Here is a 21,005-nt window from a genome sequence, read left to right as displayed (position 1 = left end):
AGTGCTACTTCCTGTGATGTTGTGAGGTATTGCCAGCTGTATCAGGAGCAGAGAGAGACAGTGCATATGAGGCATACTCCAGCATGGCTGGCTGAAATTTTGTAAATAATCTTTTGTAATTTGACTGTCACGATAATTTGTACAGATACTTGTATTAAAAATGTATTTGTAAAAGTTGCTTATGTTAAAAAAAATGCTGCAACATAATCTTAAAAATAGATCTGAGTGTGAACATGTTCCAGAGTTAGGTGACTAGGTGACTAGATGTGATGTAATTCTATATCTAGCTGAAGGACTAAACTCTGGCAGCAGCAGTTTGTTTGTTTTGTTTTTCTTTGAAATATGATATATAAAAAGATCTATGTCAGTTATTAGAGTTCAGTTGTTCAGTAGTTGTTAGTTGTATAGTTCATTGTGTGGAGTATCTCATCTTGCCTTATGGAAGTGAGCATCTCAGTAGTACATCTTGCCTTGCGATAAAATGAGTTAACTAGGGACAGTTTCTCTTTAGTTTAGTTAGGAAAAGTACTGTGAGATTACTTTAGTATTATTTCTTTTTCTGCATGTGAGATTCTATCCAGCTGTGTTTATATTTCCTGTGACTGAAAAACTCTGATGTTTATTGTAACTAAATAAGTATTTTCCTGTTTTCAATTTTTATTTTCCCTTATTAAATATTTTATACCTTTTCATTGTGTCTGGTCTTTTAGTGAATACTTTTAATATCTTGATAGTAACTGTGGTTATTTCAGTGTAACTGTGGCCACTCTGAAAAGCCTTACTACTTCAGACACACTCTACCATTCAAATCCATATTAATTTGATACAGTATAATTGGTCCCCCTTTAAGAGCCTTACAGTATTTGGCTTGGCTGGTTGCAGCTACTTGTAATCTGGAGAGAGGGGACACATTCCTTCTTAGTCTGGTCCATCTTTTCTATCTCCCCCCTTTTTCCTGCGCTCTTTCTTTCTTTCGATTACTTCCTGAACTTCTACATTTCACCACCAGCTTTCTTTATGTACCTTCTTTCCATACCTGCCTTAGCCACAAACTTATTCTGTAGTCCTCACATGCTGTTTTGAGGCACTGCCATTCTTCAACACCACCTATTTCCTCTTCATCCTGAGGAGCTAGAACCCTTAGCAATTCCTTGAATTCTTGTGCTTTCTCTCCACTCAACTTCCAGGTCTTCAGCCTAGTCTCTGTTGACCTCGGAAACTTCTCTAACCATTGCTTGCAGCTGATTTTGGCTGTGATTAGTGATGGTATCACTACTGCCAACCAATATGTGGTGCCCGCATTCTGGACCAGTACTCAAGGAGCCTGAATCCTCACCACTGATACAGGAGAGGGACGTGCACTTGGAATACAAATGGATAAATTCAGTATTTCCAGATGCAGACCTCTCTGCATCAAGCACAACTTCCCTGAAGGGGACACACACAGCCCAGGTTCAGGATTTCTCTATATCTGTCTCCCTCCAGGTCCCTAATAAGATTCCCCACTGGTACAGCTGTAGGGTTAGGTCCTATGCAAAGTGTCCAAGCCAAGTTCTCCAGCACTCTCTCTGTAAACCCAGTGCTTTGTGTTCTTGCTCCAAGTAGCTGACACACACACACACACACACACACACACACACACACACACACACACACACACACACACACACACGCTCGCACATGAGTGCGCACACACACACACACACACACACACACACACACACACACACCTGGCACAGATTTACCTGCTGTGTTACCTTTTGCCCAAAGTATATGGTAGTTATCACCACCATCAGATACTCCACAATCAGCTGCTCTAAGGCCCTTAACAAAGGGTGTCCAATTATACTGTGCAAGTTTAACACAAATACAAATAGTAGTAGTTGACCAAGACAGCTAGGCCTTCTGGAGTGGCCCGCACAGTGTCACAAAACAAATTTAAGCACTTTCAAAGGTTAAATACTTTCTACATGAATCAGCCACAATAAACGTATTAAATATATTTACTAATAAATAATAAAAATAGCATGAAAATGCTGTATATATATATATATATATATATATATATATATATATATATATATATATATATATACATTCAAAGTAAAGCACATAGTTTAAATCATGAGAAATATTGAAAATAACATTGATGGACAGTCTCAGACAAATAAAGAAAAACAGTAATAAACTAATCTTGCTATATATTCCTGAATGATCTAAAGAAATTACTGTTTCTTACTTGGGCAAGGCAAGATGAAATACGTGAACAGTCTTTCTAGTCAGGCCCAAACAGAATACTCAATACTGAGATATTGCTCTTTGTAAAACATAATATACAAGATAAGTTGCATAATGACCTCATCTGGTCACCTGACTCTGGGTTCCAACAATATCTCCTTTGAAGCTGAGACAGGAATTTAGAATAGACGGCTACAGTACACATCTACATGTTTATGGAGCTTACCCTCTTTTACTAAGCTAATGAACAAAGGCTTCTTCCAGATATAACATCTCCCATCCTATACAGCACTGTGGTGTACCATTTTTATGGTTTAACAGCTCATTTACATTTCCCATATTTTTCTTAAAATAAGCCAGTGGGTTAACCTTTTGTTGTCTCAGTATCCTCTATTAAAACATATGCATTTAATTCAGTTACAATAATAAATGTACATTTCTTTTCATTCCGGCAGGGTGCACTGTTGATACAATTTAACACAGGCAAACCTCACAAATACATTTTCAGCACAAGCTTTTGTACAAATCAGTTTGATATATAAATGACATATAATTATTTACAAAATTCTAGCCAGCTGTACTGGCAGAAGTCATACATCCCCTGCCCTACTTCACTTGGCATGGCTGTCAGTGCCTTCTATTGTCACAGTGGCAACCAGTGGTTTTATACTGTGGGCTGACTGTTTACTGAGGATGACTTTGAAATCATTGGTTCTACTCCAGTGCCATTTTCTCACTAGAAGGAAGTCTACCTGAGTTGCATAGTTAAATTCATAAACCCCGTCATCTATTTTGTCAAGAAGCATTCAGCATGGAGCTGTGCAGATCTCTCAAGACTTTCCATGAGAATTTGTTTTGTTTGTGGCTGTGCCATCGGCCTTTAGTGAGCTCAAAACTTTTAAGGACTTGCGTTCACTCTGCAGGTTCCCTCATATGGAGAATCTGTTGTGACCTTTATAAGGTTGGAAAGGGGGCAGATGGGAAAAGGGGGAAGATAGGGAGAAAGAGCAGACAGGAAAAAAAAAACAGAAAAAGTATTTTAGCAGGGGTGAGCTGGATGAGCTGAGAGAGGACGGGTAATATTTTTTGTTGGCAAACGAGACCCATTTTTTTCCAAATAAGTTTTAATAAGAGATGCTAGGTAGGAAGACGGGAAAAGTGCATAGGAAAGAGGGTTAGGGAAGAGTTATATATTTTTTTCAACAACATAAAAGGCAGAAAGGCAGGTACAATATGCTGGGCTGATAAATAGAAGTTGAGAGAAGAAATGCAGATAGTGGAGCATTCACATGAAATTCTCAGCCTTATAAATAACTATCTTCAAAAATATGTAAAAATCAGTGTGTGTCATACAAAAATTGTACTATTCACTCATAATTAAATATACATAGATATTTACTATAACCATTCCTACAACAGATGCATAACCTCATGAATAATTGACTGAATGTTTCATTATCATTACAATTTTTTTTGTCTGCAATATCATTAACATTTAAAATCACCATGCAGTAGCATGAGATCTTCAAAATAAAGTTTAAAGTAATACCTTGCAGTTGCTATGAACAGTAGTGGGCTCAGGACTAAACTCTGATGCACTCTCATTCCCACTGAGAACTCCTCTGTGAGTATGAACACTGTACCTTTGTCATTGGGATCTGGTACATAGACTGCATTAACGCTATCAGTGATTCTGGAACATTAAACCATCACAGGACTTGCCAATTTAGGTTGGGGTCTTGACAACTGTTTTTGCCAAGGGTAGGATTTTCAAGACGGGATGTTTCCTCATCTCTAGTTTCTTTTCCACTATGTATCTCTCTGAAAACATTGGTCAGATGTGTTATATCCTGATCTGAAACCAAACTGCTCATCTCCCATCTTCCTTTCTACTACTCTGGTAATACTGTACCCAAACCCATGGTCAGATTCCAAAAATATTTCCTCTCAGTGTAAGTGACTTACTTTGGTGTAAAGCCTGCCTATAAATAGGCTTACACTGGGGGCCAGATTCCAAAAAAACATGCTTTCGGTGTAAGTGGTCACTTACACAGAGAGCAAGTCTTTTGGAATTGGACCTCTGATGTGGTTCTTACAATGAGGGGGCAATAGAATTACAATACTTATGGCAATTTAGAGTGGTCATCCCACATGTTTTTGGACAGTGCTGTAAATGTTTCTATAAGAAGCTCAAGCAAAGAAACTGATATTATTTTAGGCATAGCTTATATATGACACAGCTGCTGAGAGTCCTCCCCATGAATTGTTCAACTCAGCCAGCAAATAAATAACTGTCTTCCTCTCTACATATACTGACACACACGCACATATGCACACCTGTCTATTCCTTTTATTTTGCAGAGTCTGTAATGACCATCTTATAGATCATTGTGTCATGTGGAAGGAGACCTACTATTCAGTCCAACTGCTAGACTGCATCATACATTGAGTGTGAGTTTTCCCAAAACTCATCCTTCTATTGCTATTATATACCACTAGCAATTGGTCTTCTTTCTCTGTACACTCAAGTTATTCTTGTCCTTTTCTGTGTTCTATATTCAAGACCATGTTTAATCCTGGACACCTGACTGGGTCACATTTTTCAATGATTAGTGAACTTGTATATGTATGGATGTATTTAAGTGTGTGTACGTGTGTGTGTGTGTGTGTGTGTGTGTGTGTGTGTGTGTGTGTGTGTGTGTGTGTGTGTGTTGTGTGTGTGTGTGGGTGTCTGTCTGTCTGTCCATTTCTGTATCTATTTGTGTTTTGGATTTTGTCATGCTCCTTGTTCAACATTAGATTAACCACATCTGTAAATATAAAATGTACAGACACAACAGTTGACACTGCATAACTGTCACAGAACTTTACATGGATGAAAATGTCCGAGGCCTTTGCCTGGTTTTGCTTATTGTTTAATATTTCAGGCATTTGTTTGGTTATGTAACTGAATGTTGGCCTTAGCATTTTTGTAAGTTCATGGGTATATATGAGGCTAATGAGTACCAGGGCCTTTATAAGCCTAGCCACACAATCCAACCCAAATGTGTCCGTATGTATCATGGGCATTTATTAGGATGGGTATATTAGATAGGAAGACTCTAAAGGTTATGTGGGGGGTTATGCAAGTTTGAGCATAGTTACTGTCTGTCTCTGTCTATGAGAGACATGGGGTTGAGACCCAGGATGAATTGCTGATTTCCCAGCCAGTGACCAACCATACTCTTAAATAGGGATAGGAGTGGACTCTGCTTCAGATGGATGGGAAGACTGTTCTAGAGCATGGGGATAATTCTGAGACACATATCTGTCTTACCAACATATCCTATTAATGTTGCAAGCAAAATTTAAATCCTAGGATCTACTGGTTCTGATGCTGTTCATTTTCCGCATCTATAAAATTTCCAACAGAGGTAGATCTGAGGATGGCCTGTATGCCAGCCTTAGACTGCCTCTCAGTAATCTCCTGGAGACTGAGTCTAGAGATAAGGCTTTAACTGAACACCGCACACTATAGGTACTCTATTCATGAGACAAAATCATGTCATGCTCTGCTGTGCTAGTAATCTGTGGAGATGGCCAGTGATTTGGTTTTTAAAATAGTCTGATTTGGGCTAGTTATTTCACACAAAAGTTTATCACATGTTTTGCTAAAGAACTTTCCTCTGTATTTCCTCAGTATTAGATTCCAAGCTTTCTAACTCTGATCAAATCATTTAACCAAACGGCTGTTCTAGATGACCACTGAAATAGCCATTTGTGACTAGTGGACTAATCTAGTTTTTCAAATAATAAAATAAATAAATAAATAAAGTGCCACAAACTCATAAAATCTATTTCAAACAGACCTCAGTAACAAGTTCAAAAGATGGAAGCATAGCTTTATGAATGCACTGTGCAGGTGAAGGAGCTTGCTTTCACAGTTTGTTGACTTCATTGTCAGATTGTAAATGTCCAGTGACTAATACATGTTGCCCTTCAGGCACTTATATATACTCATATGCCTATTGTTGCAGCAAGTATTTTGTCTAATTTTTTGTCTTATATTTCACTTTGCTGACATTTGTTTAATTTAAATAATGTATTTGTTACTTTTTTACAGCAGAATCATAACATAGGTTGATTTATTAGGCTGAATACATTTTTTATTTCAGTAGTTAAACAAAAGCCTAATAATCATCTGAATAGAAGACTGGAGATATTTTGTATTGCTATGTACCAGTATGGATAGTTATAGTAAGAAATAAAAGACAAGCTATAGGAAATAACATTATTGTTAATATATGGCATTAATGCCAGCCTGTCGTTTGGCACAGGGGACTAAGGCTATGAACTGTAAACAAGTTGCTTCCTGGGGGTAGCTATCATATACAAGACTGCAGCACTGCGTTCTTTGATTGTAGAATTTTAGTTTGTCGGTTGTTGCTGCAGTTGTATTGCCCATCAGTGATGCAAATATACTCATATGTGTTTTGTCAAACCAAGCACATTGTCTCATTTTGTCTTACATTTCACTTTGCTGATATTTAATTAATTTAAATAACATAGTTCCTACTATTTTCTACAGAATCATGTCATGTTTTTGTTTATTATATTGAATATATTTTTGAATGATGTAATTAAACAACACACTGGAGACATTTTTGTAATGGTATATGCACCAGTGTGGATAGTCATAGTAAGAAAGGAAAAACAAATGTTATAGACAAGCAGTGGAAAATAAAAGTATTGTTAATATATGGCAGTCTGCCAGTTGACAGAGAGGATTAAGGCTATGTGCTGCTAATAAGCTGCTTCCTGTGGTCCAAGGTAGGATTACCTCTGCCTCCATTTGCTTAATTGTGTGACTCTGAGCCAATCACTTAACCATGCAGTGCTCTTAAGCTGAGTCTGGGAAAAGCCCACATGGATCAGTGGTTTCCCCTGGTTAACAAATACAAATAAAATGAATGTTTTTATTACTGTTAGCATTCTACAATGGAACATATGACTAAATGATATGCATTCAGCACATGCTGTATTATGCATATACAGAGTAATTTTACATATCTCTTCCCTGTACTATCTACAGAGCATAGTGTTATGTTCAGGTTTAGTGCTATAATGTATAACATGCATTCTGCAGCCACATTTGGTGAAAGGTATTTCTTTTCACATACAAATGGAAGTATTACTCACAGTAAGGGCAGTTGGGTATTTCTTTTCACATACAAATGGAAGTATTATTCACAGTAAGGTCAGTTGTATAAGGTATAGTGCAACACTGATGACTGAAGTGTTCTTTATTTACAGTGCTGGATGGTTTATACAGCTCTCTACAATGTGAAGGTAAAGTAAAGAAAATTGTGTTTTGTTCCATGACAGGGAAAGTTTCCAGTGCCCTGTCCAAATTTCCCTTAGTCAGTATGAATACCACCACAGGTCTAACCTCTAAAGAGGATACTGGTTTAGTGGGAATAAACTGATCAACAAAGAATATCTAAATTAAAAAAAAAAAAAAAAAAAGATCGGTTTCAAGGTAGCTATCGTCTATGAGAAAGCAACACTGCAATCTTTGATAGCAGTTGCTATTTCTTGAAAGAATTTTAGTTTGTCTACTGTTACAGTCATGCTGTTGTGTTAGTACCATGCAATATATTCACAGTGCCACTTTTAATTTATGGACTATCCACACTGCTATTGTGATTTAAATGCATAATGATCTATACATTATCACCCAGCGGTTTTGTGAAGTTTTCTGTAACGCTATTGGGTTTTGGCCAAAACCTTATGATTTCTACTTTACTCTATACGATGCATTTTGAATATTTCATTTTAGAGTAGTTTTGTCTAGCATCGGTACTGTATTTTTTTATCTCTGTATGTGCTGCCTAGTCAGTTTTTTCATTGATATGCTATGTGTGAATATAGGTTCATAGGCAACTACTAGACTTGCTACCATTGAGGGCCATTTTAGGCTTAGCCAGTTTCCATTTTTGTGCTCGAATTAACCTATCCTATTTGATTAGAAATTGGCCTTACCCATCCCATGGTCAATAATTACATATTAACCATAATGAGAATAAGTGGGGTAATACCATAGATCATTTCAGGGTACTCATGCATGGGATAAAGCATTTAGGTGTTGCCTCTGTCCATTAGTAGTAAAGAGGGCAGTTCTGGGGTAAATTTTCTGTTTCCTATCTATAGATCCAAGGTGTGCTTGAATATGGACAGGGATGAACTCTGTTTTGTATGGATAGGGAGTCTGTTCCAGAGCAGTGGTATTGTCTGCGAGATATAACTGTCCCACCAAATCATTCTTTTGATGTTGCAGAAGTTATTTGTATCCCTAGACCAAGTATTTCTGATGACATTTGACTTGCTGATGTACAATAAATGCATCAGCATTGTGTCTGAGGATGCCTTGTATGCCAGACAAAGGTCACCGCTTATTAGCCTGTAGTATACCGAATACAGAGACAGGGCTTTGAATCAGTCTATGTAAAACATGTTGCTTAGGCATTGTATATTTTTAGTAAGTTATCTCTATTTTCTACATTATCTATATTTAAAACCAGAATAAAAACTGAGTGACAACAAACACAGCTATGTAAAATAAACAAAAAAGCTTTTATTATACCTTAGTAAGCACTTTTGCGTTGTTCTCAATGGTTCATCACACTTCATCAGAGTTTCAATAGTCTTATTTTTTCTTTATAACTAATTATTTCTTCATTCTTCCACTCTATTTCGCTGTTATTTAGTCTTATTAAATCTCAATCTTTTTATACTTTTCTTTAAGCAATTTTCTTATAAAACACTCTATTATCCATTCACCTATTCTAACACTGTAAATAAATTCAAGGATGCACCATACACAGTTGGATTCAATAATCTCAAGCACCCTGCATACTTATATATATTCACCGTATAGGCAATTTTCTCCATCCATAATGAGTTAATTAAATATGTTTTTATTATAAGATAATCTATATTTACTTCATATAATACTCAACTCTCTTAGATCCTGTACAATCTTTATCCATTATTTCCAACCAACTTCAATAGGTCCAAAAGTAATTCCTAATACTGAAATTCCACCAGTCCCCAAATTAATGTCCTGTATGACTTCTTCAAGCCCTAAATCCTTTACTTTTATTACTATTTAAAACATGTCTAAACTTTGTAAACAGTCATTTGTCCTAACAATAATTCATTCAATCATTTTACTATTTTTGGTTACTATAATCATATCATCCACATACATCATAATAACAGGATTTTAATGCCCTCATTTTGTATAAACGTGCCTCTGTCATATTGCCATTTATTTTTCTAGCTATATAGTTCATAACCATAGCAAATACTGTCCTATTCATGGTAAATCCTTGTTTGAATCCTCTATTCATCTTTATTTCCTCACTTAGCCATCCCTTTAACAAAAATTTAAGATTACTATTCTTATATACTGACTAAATTACTTTCTGTATCTTTTTGCTAATATTGTAATTTTTCATAATCCCCCATAATACTTCATGATTTATTGTATCAAACTCCTTCTTTAAATCTTCTATCAACATGTTCTCTTTGTTTCCTTGCTTTATATCATCCACTGCTACTTTATCATTAATATCTCCTGATATATTCTTCCTTTAATTCCATACACACCATCCTCTAAGACTGTATTTATCTTATTTTATATCTGTATTTGTAAAATCTTCATAAATATATTGCAATCTATATTATTTAAAATCACCAGTCTCCAATTTATCTCCCTCTTTTCTCCCTCTTTCCAAATAAATGTTATTACTCCATCACATATTTGTGTGTATAAAATACTATATTGTAATCATTCATTTGATGCACATATAAATCTTTCTATATGCCAAAATTCCATGTTCTTATACATTAAATACCCTATCACAGCCAGGCCAGCAGCTGAATCAATATTAACTTACTTCAGTATTAAATGTAATTCTGCCAACGTAATCTTTTTATCTATATCCTCATTTCATACTTTCATTAAACCTTTTTATGTTCCATTCATTATTTCTATTTAATTCATGTTTTTTTTACTATCTTTTTAATAAATTGCACTATAATATTCAGAATGGCATACTGTTTCTTTACCACCAACCATTTCTCATCTCTCAGTTCTTTAATTATTCCAGTATCTTCTTTAATGTTCTTAACCAAATCTGGTGAAACTTCTTTTTTGTCTTCAAGTGGATACCTTTGTTTATGCAATAATCCTTTTATTTTCTATTTATTCTTTCTATACATCTCAGTTTCTTTCATATAAGACATGGTTCCTAGTCTTTCCAAAAACTCTAATGCATTATTCTGTAAATCCATATAGTCCTGTTTTTCTTTTTGTCTTAATATATTCTCCCATTTTAAATGTATGATTTATATTTTTCTTGAAATATTAGCCACCATTCTGTCCAATTTAAATAATAATCTCTCATAGTTAGATGCTCCTCCCACAACTGCATATTTTCCTTACCTTTTTCATACCAATCAATTCCATTAGCCCTTTTAATCCCTTTTCCTATTTTTAAATATGCATTATCCTCTTCAGTTTCTATCCATGTAGCCATACGCTCTGAAAGCCCTGTCTGGCCAGTCTCTTCTATTTTAAACCTTATACTATCAGAAAATTAAAAAAATCTCAGATCTGTTATTACCTTTTCTATATGTATATGTATTTAAATTCCATAACCTTAAACCTCCACACCTCATAATTTCTTGCATAACATTTGTAGCCATTTTGTTTTTCCTTTTTATTTTTCTTAGATCACAAATAAAATCTCCTACTATTATAATATTCATATTAACTATTACATAATTAAATATTTCTTTAAATAACTTTTTTCTTCCTTATATGTTACATGAGCATACATTGCGACAATCTTATAAATTTTCCTTTCCAGTCTAAAATCTACTAGTTTTAGCCTTCCCAATATAACAAAAGTAGCATCTAATATAGAAATACCTATATTACATAGTATAACAACACCTGAAAGGTTTCATTTCCTATATTCCAAATTATACCAATTCCATAATTTCTCTGTTTGTACTCTCTAATCTTTTGTTAACCCCCTTACATCTTCTAATACAATTACTTATACCTCACAGTTGTTACACCATTCCAAAATATCAATTCTCCTAACTAAACGTTTAATACTATTAACATTAACTGATAATATTCTAAGATTATTCATCTCTTCTTCTTAATCTAAATAAAATTGGTTTATTGTTCTAACCATTTCCTTTTAACTTTCATATTAGAAACTTACATCTTTCTTTTTCTATCTTTTACCCTCTTTCCTCTAGAATTCTTCTTTTATACCTTTCCAATCAATTTCTTTTGCATCAGTTACATCTGATTCTAGTTCAGGCTCTCCTTCTTTTATTTCATTTACTTCTGTATCTTGTATTTCACCAGGTATTTTCAAAACATCTTTTTGATTTCTATCATGGAATTTCAATTCCTTACATTTATCTTCATTTTTTCTACATTAAATTCCTTGCCAGTTTTTTCCATTAAATGTTCTATCTTTTCAAATTTATTAACATTACGTCTTTTAGCATCATGACCAAAACCCTTACACACAAAATTTTTATCACAATTACCCACAAAATTTCCCTCCTTCCCACAAAACACATGTTTTGGTTGATCCCAATGATGAACTACTACTCTATTTCCATGCACATTTATCATACTTGGAATATAAGCAATTTTATAATTTTCTATTTTTTTAAATAACATTGCATTCCCAAGCCCCAACAAATAAACCATTATTATCAAAAAATTTCACAGTACTTTTCACTTCAGAAATTTTTTTTTTTAACAAATAGTCCTTTACAGTCTCTTCATCAATATTTGTATGTAATTGTTTATTTACTTTCTTTAGTATCTCTCAAAAATGCTTGAATCATGCATTTATTCCATGGTTACATACCTTTTTTTCTTTCAAATCTTCTCAAAAAAGCATCTAAACTCATAACAGTTTCAAAAATAAGTCACAATAGGTCTCATTTTTAATTAAAATAAAAGTTCTTACCTACTGAGCTTTTGTACCTGAAGGTACAACAACTGTGTCCCAAATCTCATACCTGTCCAAAGTTTTTTCTTCTTAGTCCTGTATATGTACTATTAACTTTTGCTTCTCCACACTTTCTTTCTTCTTCTTCTTTTCCTTTTCTTTCTCCTTTACACTCCTTCTCAAAGTGGCCATGACTGAATTCTTCTCTATATTGCTTTCTTCTTCATCTCTGATCTGTTTCATCACCTCTCCCCATGATAACTCAATTCTACTCTCTGGATCCTATTCGTTGAGAATGTGCTGCAATAAATCATCCTGCAACCCTCCCGACTGGAGGGTTGTAACTGCACTCTCCTCCAATAGTCATTCCTCCACTTCCAAATTTCAAACATTTTAGTTTGAAACAAATCCTGTGAATCAGTTTACAAGCCCAGCAAATGATTCTCTTCTTTTCTGGCATTCCCCTCTACATCCACAACACTCTTCTCCATGCTTTGTAATGCTCTCCCAGGCATCACTGTGCTAGGAATGGAGCATATGTGCATAAATGCTTGCTGGCCATATGGACCACAAGCGCTCTATCCTAGGGGAAGTTCCCCAATGCCCATATTTCCTTTAGTAGTATAAGTACCACCTCGAGTCTCCACTGAAAATAGGCCACTAATCTAGTGGGACTGTGGTGGTCAACAAAGAATAAATAAATAATTAAGATGCCTCCTTTCTTCTTATACTGTTTTCAGATTTTATTTATTAGCTGAAGGAATCTGTTGAGATTTCCAATACTTCAAGAATATGTGTTACATCAATTATCTTCTTAGTTTTTGGCACATACTTATTTAAATTACTGCTTTAGTCAAACTGTTTCATTGATCATGTGATTTATTACCAGTTTAAATGAGTAGCCTTTTGATATGCTAGGACCCACTAGAGTAGGTCCCAAATTATAGAGATTGAATATCTGAAAGAAAGTACTTACACATACTAAGATTGAAATGCCATTCCTCAAAATATTCCCTTTTCTCTGAGGTATGTCAGTCTTGGAGTTGGTATATATAAGTTTGAGGGTATGGGGAGTGCAGGGGGGACTCCACCCATGTAAAAACATGTTTAAAAGAGAAGAGAAGAGGAATTTTTGAGATTTGCTATTCTCCTGTGTTTTTTGCCTTTTTTTTCTTTTGGGTTGTCAGCACTTGGAATTTTGATTGCAGTCATTTCAATACAGATCCATTTAAATAGTTGTTCTGGATTTGTGTACAAATTCATGAAGCCAACGAGCTGTTAAAACTGGGATTTTGCACTGTATCTACTAAAAGAAGAACAGAGTGAAATTATATCCCGCATACAATGCTGATTCTTTTCATGTACACATGCTGTACCTCACCATAAGCAACTCCCTGCTATAGGTGTATAAAGTTCTGAGTGTGATGAAAGGGGTCCAGCTTCAAATAGTACCTTGGGTGCTTGAAGATCTAACAAGAGGAAGAAGAGCTATAAAAAGGAAATGTGTAGTTGTTTCTCTCTTAGGAAGGAGAGATAGAGTGTTCATGCCTCTTGTGTAGTCTCCAGTGGAGACTGAATAGCAAAGGGAGGCACTGTCTTCAAAGGGTATTATTAATATAACACAGGGCTGTAAACTCTACAGTCAGTGCCTTAATCAGAAAGTCATCCACTGATGTTTGGAATTTTATTAAAGTAAATGTTTAGAATGCCACACAGCATTCAATCAAGCTTCATATAGCCAGCCCCATAGGTTCCTGAAAGCAGCAAAAGTGAGTATGTTTCAAGTCATACACTATATGTCTGTGAGCCATAGGAATGTACTGCATCTCCTGTATAAATGAAACAAACAAACCAGAAGCAGTCTGAAAAATGAAGGAGTGAACACAAATCCTTAGCTCTTTCGTCCACGTTTATTCTTCATGAATTTCTACAGAAAATGATTAACCTCCCAAAACACACCACTCAAATATACATAAATCATCACATGACTTTAAATTTCACATCTTTGTTAAAGGCATAAAAGCATACCATAAAAAGGTCATCATAAAAGTAATAATAATGATGATAGTAATGACAAATGCACACATACTTTAAAACAGTATGTATATATCTAATACAATACAATTTTGTTAACATAAGCACATACCCTACTAAATATTATTCTAATTAAAATAAATATTGTTGTAATTATTTGAGTGTTAAAAAGCACTTAATATTAATACATTTGTTTAAACCAGGAGCTCTGTCAGCTACCAAACTGACCTGCCATAGTGTCAAAGGAAAAAACTTCAAAGACCAATACACGTAAGGTTCAGTTAAGGCACTTTAATTTATTTGCAGTAAGGAGACAAAAACATGCAAATACAAGGATTTGTCTAACTACTAACAGGAAGTATGTTCATTCTTATTCTATTTTACAAGACATGGCCTTCTAAGCTGACGTAATCAAACACAACTTTCAGTATTGTTCTTCAGCAGATGTTACTTCAGATTTTCTGCTGACATGACTAGATTTGGAGAAACTTTTCAGAAAAACAACCTGGCCTTGGTGACTATTAATCCGTTTGCAAACGTCTAGTGTACAGTGTTACTTTTCAAGGTACTTTTCTAATACAGATACAAGCAAATGCTGATTATAGTTCATATTTTCAAGCAGGCTTTGTACTAATTATCTGTAACTTCTACAGCTGTGTATTTTCTCATGGCACAGAGGAACTTCTTGTCTAAGTTTCATACAAGTAGTATTGTTTTATTCATTATTTTCCTAACGCAAACAGAAATCACCTGCTTCTCAGTAAATTTCCAAGGCACAAGCAAGATTTTAGCTAACAGTACAAGGTCAGGAAGCAACTGCAGTTTGTACAGATCTATGCAGTATGAAGTAGAATAAATGTGTTAACCCTTTTCAAGCTCTAAATGCACTAAGCATATTGCTAATACACACATTAATACATATTTTTCTAACATTTCCCCCTATTAATACTTTTATTCTACTTTCAAAATAAGCATAAACAGTTTGTTTTCTTCTCCTAACCTCTTCCACTCAGGATTTGCAGTTAAGAGAGTCATTCAGTTTAAACTTATGAAAGCTTTTTAGTCTTTTAACAGTTCTTCAAACTCAGTACTCTGATATAAGGTTTCAGAAACTGACATGTCTATAAGGTCTTTAATCAGTCTTTTCATGCAGGGGATACCACAACAAACACATACTCCCAATAGGAGCATACCTACACAAATGGCAATCAGGATGTTCATTAGGATGGTACCCCACCCCCCAAACTATTTCTAGAAAAAGTCCGTTAGTGGGTTTGGGCCTGGTTTGGTCATGGCCGACACTTGCTGAATTACCTCAAGATGATTGTCTATCTCATGTTTATGGTCAGGAATATACGAACAGCATTCTTCTTGGATTAAAGCGCACATACCACCTCTCGCCGCTAGGGTGGAGTCGAGTGCCATACAGTTTTAGAGCACTACAGTTCTCATAGCATTCAGTTCATCAGTCACCAATTCGAGAGCAGAAAAAGTTGCGTTGCTCATTACTTCGAGAAGTTTTGACAGATTTCTCAGCTCCCAGATCGATTTCACTGCTCCATATGCTGGTAATATGCCTGCCCACGATATAATGCTATCACTCAAGTCCATGTGTGTCTGTCCTTTACCTAGAGAGTGATGTTTTTTTCCAACGCGCATCGATTTGTCCCACTGGATTTACAGGTTTCTTGATGACTTCTCGGACATTTCGAATTTTCCCATGAGGCAAAACTGCAGTGTGTCGTATGGCCGGAACCTGGTAAAACAAAAAACAACTGCCAGACCAATTCTCAGGTAACCATTTGTATGCCTTTCTGCCACACACAAAATAACAGTCCTCTACTTTAGTAGTAACCTTGCTATGAATATACACTCGCCCTGCATGAAACATTTTTCTATCAATTATAGATAGCTGTTTATAAAGAACAGAATTATGTTTTACTTCATCAAGTGTTTTGTGCATCAATCCAAGAAATGAATCATAGTTTGTATTACAATAAAGATCTACTTTGTTACCTTAAGTGTAACATCTATAAGGAACAGTCACTTTGCAATTGCTCCAACCCACCTGAATAGTATCATTTTTATAAAAACACACAGTTCCCTTTTGTGGAACAGACAAGTGCAATGCTATTTTATCTTGTGCTGTAATGGTTGAGGTATCATAAATCAAGTTCTCCCAGGTCTCATTGACCCCTAGGGGGACTGTAGTCATTAATAACCCCCCGTATGCTGTCGGCAAAGCTGTGCAAATCCAGCAATTCGAAACATTGAAAGTCTCAGCATACACATATTTAATTGCCTGGTAAGTGTTAAATTTGGATGCCAGTTTATGAGTAACGCTTCACATTTATTCAGTTCAGTCTGCATGGCTGGGAAAAGAAAAGGCCACAACAAGAAGATTATTGTCACAAATACAGTTAACATGATGATTATGCAATACTTCTGAGGAAAGGGTTGTTCTGCATTCCTGTTTCTTCTGGACTCTATCATTTTTGCTCTTGGCATGTAACAAGATTTTTGTCCAGTTCAAAGTTTTTAACTAATTTACAGTGTGTCAAGTGGATCCAGGAGGCATGCTCCGCAATTTTGACTGCAGTGGGTGTTGATAAAATCACTTAATATGGACCTTCCCACTTCGGAGATGCCCGATTTTTCTTCTTAACTATCTTCAGCCAGATCCACGCTCCAGGGGGCACTGCTACTTCTGATGGTCTGGTTCATTCTTTATCTGAAACAGAATTTAACTGCAACAAATGTTTAGAATTTAACAAATTACGCATATACTCTGCTAATGTACTGTCAGCTTCCTGGTCTGCAGGCATGAGAGATTTCCACTGAGGTATATAGTAAGCCCTTCCAAAGAGCTTTTCAAAAGGAGTCAATCCTTTTGCATTCAGAACAGTTCTCATGCTCAACAGTGCCAGGGGGCGACAGTACACCCAGTTTCTCTGCGTTTCTGTCATTAATTTTCTTAGCTTACTCTTTAAAACCCCATTATGCCTCTCTACTAGCCCTGCTGATTGCAGGTGATATGCACAATGATTCTTTAGAGAAATACAAAAATGTTTACTTAACTGCTGTATGGTCTGATTCACGAAGTGTGTGCCGTTGTCATTGTAGATCCTTTCCGGAATGCCGAATCTAGGGATGATTTCTTTAACAAGCACTTTGGCCACAGTCGTAGCATCTGGATTTTTAGTCAGAAAGGCTTCCACCCATCTGGAAAACATATCTACAATGACAAGACAATACTTCTTATTTTCACATTTATTCAACTCTATGAAATCCATACAGATAGTATGAAACGGATATGGTGGTGTAGGGAAACTCCCTTGCTTGGGCTTTAATGCCCCTTGTGCATGATGTTTATTACAGATGTGGCATAACAAACAAAATTTTTTAGAGTAGTTTGTAAATCCATACGTCGTGAACACTTGGATCACCAGCTGTAACATCCCCCCTGTTGAGACATGGCACTGCCCATGGCTCAACAAAGCTGCATATCTAAACAAATTAGACGGCAATATCGGTTTCCCTTCTTTAGAGATGTACAGCCCCTTTTCGCGAATTGCTCCTCGTTTTACCCATCTTTGTTTTTCAGTTTGTGTAGTAAGTGTTTGCATTGTCTTCAGCATTTCTAAGTCTAAAATCTCAGAGGGTTGTAGTTCCTCATTCAAAAGAAATACTTCTGAAGCTGCCTGCTTTGCAGCTGTATCAGCTCTCGCATTACCTTTTGAAATCCTGTCCTGTTGCTTGGTATGAGCTGTGCATTTACAAATAGATACTTTCTGAGGTAACTGAATATATTCTAAAAGATCTAAAATAAACTCTGCATTATTGATTGGTTTGCCAGTAGATGTTATCATTCCTCGATTTTTCCACTGTTGCGCAAAAACATGTACAGTAGAAAAAGCATACTGGCTGTCAGTAAAAATGTTCACACATTTACCCTTTGCTAAGGTACATGCCCGTGTCAAGGCAATCAATTCTGCTGCCTGTGCAGATAAACTATGTGGTAAAGATTTCGCTTCTATAATGTCTGTGTCAGAAACTACTGCATATCCTACTAGCTTCTGTCCTGCAGGACCCCTTTTGCATGAGCCATCCACGTAGTATGTCACCTCGGCATCATCCAAGGGAACATCCGTAAGATCTTTTCTAGGCAGTGTCTTTTGCTCAATCAACTGCAGGCAGCTGTGTGGTGTGCCATCTGCAGGGGTTGGGAGCAAGGTAGAAGGGTTCAAAGTCATACATCGTTCAATTGTCATATGAGGTTGGCTCAACAATATAGTCATACAGGAAAGATGCCTAGCAGGGGAAAGATATGCTACCTTCTCTTGTAGTAAAATAATCACAACTGCATGAGGCACTCTCAATGTGAGAGGGTGGAACAACACTACTGAGGCCGAAGCCTGTACTGCCATTGCAGCTGCAACTACTGCTTGTACACAGTGAGGTAAAGAGCGTGCCACTGGGTCCAGTTGTGATGAATAATAAGCAATAGGGCGTTGCTTGTCCCCATGCTGCTGTGTTAACACTGATGTCATATAACCTTGCTTACAATCTACAGTTTGGAAAAACCGTTTATGATAGTTTGGTAATCCCAAAACTAATGAGGACGCTATTAACTGTTTCAGTTTGCAGAAAGCAGATTCTGCTTCTGGTGTCCATTGTATCAAATCCTGTGCTGCCATAGGCTTTTTATAAATCAGGTTAGTCAATGGTGCAGATTCCAAGGCATAGTTTAGAATCCAACTCTGACAAAAATTAGTCGTACCCAGGCAGGACATCATTTCCTTCTTGGTACTGGGTTTTGGTGCTTGCAAAATCACTATTTTTCTGTCCTTATCTAATGTCCTACCTTCCTTGGATATTACATATCCTAGGTATTTAACTTGTTTTTTCCAAAGCTGCAGTTTATTTTTGTTTACTTTATGTCCTTCAGTGGCTAAAAATTGTAATAGCGCTATGGTATCTTCTTTACAGTCTTGCTGGGTGGGGGACGCCAGCAGGATATCGTCAACATAAAGCAAAATCTGACTACCTCTTGGTGGGGTAAATCCCACCAAGTTGCTTGTCATTTCTTGTGAGAATATTGTTGGACTTTCACAATACCCCTGTGGTAGTCGCGTATATGTATACCTTTTCCCCTGAAATGTGAATGCAAACCAATGCTGGCTGTCAGGGTGTATCGGTATCGAAAAGAACGCATTGCTGATATCTACCACAGAAAAATATTTCTGTTGAGGTTTTAAATCATTCAACAGGGTGTGTGGGTCTGGCACCGTAGGTGTCCTTAGTATTACTGCATCATTTACAGCTTGTAAATCTTGGACCATACGCCACTCTCCATTCGCTTTCTTAACAGGAAATAAGGGTGTGTTACATGGTGAATCAGGAGATTCCACCAGCACCCCTTCCTTAAGTAAGCATTGATGCTATAATAGGTTTGATTCCTACCTCTGCATCTTTTCTTAAGGGATACTGTCTTTTTTGTGGTCTAAATGCTGACTTTGGCGTTATAGTAACTGGTCCCGCTGTACGAATAAGTCCTACATCTGGTTTTCCTGTCAACCAGAGATTTTCTGGTATATTCTGTAAGGCATTCTCTTCCTCCTTCAATAGGAGTGCCAATCAGCTGTCCTTACTAGACTGCAAGTGTACAGCTGGGTGGGTCTGAGTTATCCAATTAAGCTTCTGCACTTGTATTCCCTGTTCTGACAGTTCTAACTCTGTCTGTTTTTCCCATCTCGTGACTTTTTCTCCTAAGTCTACCCATTTTACATTCTTGTCCTTAGTCAAGCTAACGTGGTAATCTATTAAATTTATAGAGTGCAAAGAACTTCTGGGGCAATGAACAGCTGGCTACACTGTTCCCTTCTGTGTCCCAGTACAGATTACGTAATACCAATCTGTTTGTATGATTTCTAAACAATTCTTGCTCATATTCCTTATCAGGTCCTGGTGTATTACAATAATACAGAGTACAGTGCAACAAATGCTGTTTATCAATGTCAAGGGAGGGGAATTTGCTGATGGCTACATTCATCAACTCCTCGGTCACTGCCGCTGGACCAGTCGTAACCAAGTCCTGACTGTACCAATAAAACATTTCACCCTCCGATTGCACTGCAAAGGTATCAATTTGTCACTGTGCTTCCATACCCTGCATAGTCGGAACTACTGCTATACCAAATAGCTGCATAAGGTCTCTGCTCAAGAGGTTTACTGGGCATTTTGCAGATACAGCAATTTTGCTTTTCTGGGTCAATCCTGAAACAGGATCAGTTATCACAATATTATGGGAGAGGGGCTCCCGATACAGCTGTCCATTAGCTGCTTTCACTAATATGTAATCAGGTGACTCTGAATTCTCTGGCAGTTTGGAGGGATGTACCAGGGTCCGTGATTCCCCTGAGTCACACAAGAATCTGACTCCCCTCCCTTCTACCAGAAGTGTAACTTCTGGTTTCGTATCTGCTAAATAGAGCTCTAAGCTCAATAAAGCCAAATCCAATATTTCATTTTCTTCACTATCTGTGACTTCTTGCACTTCCTCTATTTCTTCTGTCACATTCTCTACTCCCTCTATCACATACTCATTTGTCCTTTCTCCACTATCCCCTTCTAGTGATTCCTGACTACCATATAGTCAGTCCTCACCCTCCTTATCCTCCGTGGTTGCCTTCTTGTTTTTCT

This window comes from Protopterus annectens, chromosome 1.part0, assembly GCF_019279795.1.
Source record: "Protopterus annectens isolate FY-2018-M chromosome 1.part0, PAN1.0, whole genome shotgun sequence".
Classification (NCBI taxonomy): domain Eukaryota; kingdom Metazoa; phylum Chordata; order Ceratodontiformes; family Protopteridae; genus Protopterus; species Protopterus annectens.
Note: the sequence above shows the minus strand (reverse complement) of the source record.